Below are 2,086 nucleotides of genomic sequence, written 5' to 3' on the forward strand. Positions count from 1 at the left end.
AGTACTTCGGCGAAATCATCATGATACTTTGAACGAGAATCACTTACCAGATTGATAAGGGTTGTCTTGCCCACGCCTCCCATGCCCCAAACCCCAAGCAATGCAGACTCTGCATTATTGTCCTTAATGAAATCGAGCACCTTCTTATACGAGCCCTCCATCCCCGGCAATGGAGCTCGCAGCTCTTGTGGCTGGACATGGCGGACAGGACGTGGGCTTGCCTTTACCTCTGGCATTAATTTGTCGCCTTGGCTGATGAGTTCATTGGCTTTGTTGAGCTCCCTATAGGCTTCCCTACCGATGTAGCACCTCTTAAAATAAGATAGGCTGTACTTGTGAAGCCTAATCTTGATCTCTCCCTCTTTGTTTTGCAAATCATCCATGCTCTGGAGCCATCTGATGCGCTCTGCGGAAGATGGGAAGGGATCCTGGCAGCGGAGGTTGATTTGCATCACGCCCAGCATCTCCACCTTTCTTCCAAGATCCTCCACATGGTGGTGAACACCGAAGGAGTATCCAAGATAAACTGCTATGGGATCCCACCACTTGATAGCCACGAGAACCGAAGCACAGATAGCAGCAATGCTGATCCATGTTTCTGGGTCAAGCTCCATCTTCTTCACACTTACTCCTTACTCTCCTCTAAATTCTGTTCATCAAATTTAAATATAATGTCCTGCAAACAGTAGACTATGGCGCAGCTGGTTATTAGCACTTAAAGGAGAGTTTATGCATTTATTTCTACTTCCAATTGTTACATTCTCCTTGTCAGTAGCGACTTGGAACCACTGTATTAGAAAAAGCACAGCTTTTGGGGTATAGCCCGGTGGTTAGGTTGTGGCGGACAAACCGAGGCTTTCGCTGCAAAATTAATTATTCCTGGGAAAATGTATGTTACATCTTCTGTAGCAATAGATAGACAAAAAATTATTTGTCAGCATCTCAAATAAATATAGAATAATTACAAACACAAATACAATTCAACTTGACAGCTTCTTCATGGCTGAGGCTAAGCTACTTAATGGCCCAACATATATTTGGGCGGCACATTGGTTTTGTCGACCGAGTTGGCCTCAGACGTTGTTTTAAAAATTCGGTTTCAGAAATATTTTGCCCATATTCAACGATTTCGGTTTATTACATATGGATTACAGTCTGGTCCCAGTCGAATCTGGCCTAACCCAACAATGCCTCCTACAGACGTTATTTAGGGCCTTGTCTCCCTCTTTTATTTATATTACCGGCCGGTTATAGGTCAGTGTCATGGCAGGCTTTTTGTTCTTTCTTGATAGCTTTTTTTTCTTTTTACAGCATGGCTGGCTTCATTAATCTACAACCTGGTTTAATGCTGTCGTCCGGCCACCCAAATGCAAAGGGCGCGAGAGCCTGGTCATACATTGTACAGAACAGATCATGCAGCAGGAGCAGTTGGTAACATTCAAGTAAACTAGCCATAATACAAAAGCCACCAAGCATATCACTTTTCTCTTGTGAGAAAATAAGCAAGTCACATAGACATTAGAGTTTCAAGAACTTGGATGGGTACATAGATCTCATCTTCATCCCAAGAATGTCACTGATCTAGGATGTCTATCGAATTCCTGATGTACGTAAGTATTACCTCCTTCCTCCTTGCTTATACGTCTCTTTAGTTATCCTTTTTTTTCCTGCAAAATTCCCGCGCCTCCTCTGGCCTAGCTTGCCAATCTGCTTGTTTGATTGCAGAATGCTTTGTTGGGCGCTTTGGCCTATGCCCATGTATGAGCGTTCTGAACGGATCTGTGGAAAACCTTACATCTCAACTAATTGAGTTTAGAGGAGAGAATCAAGCAGTTTAAAGAAGATGAAGCCAGCAGTGTGGGTCATCATTTTCGTTCTTACTCTCATACTCATCATCATGTATGGGAGAATTACAGAAATGATTAACCACATAGGATGGAGCATCTTTTTCGTTTCTATTGTTAAACTTATCACCCACATGTATGGGATGATTCCAGAAGTAGCATGGGACATCCTTGCGAATATGTTTGGCTCCATTTTTGGCATTTACGGTCATATTATTGTTGTTACATGCTATTATCGCTAC

At 42.9% G+C, this 2,086-nt stretch overlaps 1 pseudogene; it reads right to left on the reverse strand.

Moving 5' to 3' along the window:
* LOC123057301 (disease resistance protein RPS2-like) overlaps window positions 1–614 on the reverse strand; it is a 3,636-nt pseudogene extending 3,022 nt beyond the window's left edge.
* Window positions 615–2,086: the final 1,472 nt, after the last annotated feature.

This window comes from Triticum aestivum, chromosome 3A (genome assembly GCF_018294505.1).
Source record: "Triticum aestivum cultivar Chinese Spring chromosome 3A, IWGSC CS RefSeq v2.1, whole genome shotgun sequence".
Lineage (NCBI taxonomy): Eukaryota > Viridiplantae > Streptophyta > Magnoliopsida > Poales > Poaceae > Triticum > Triticum aestivum.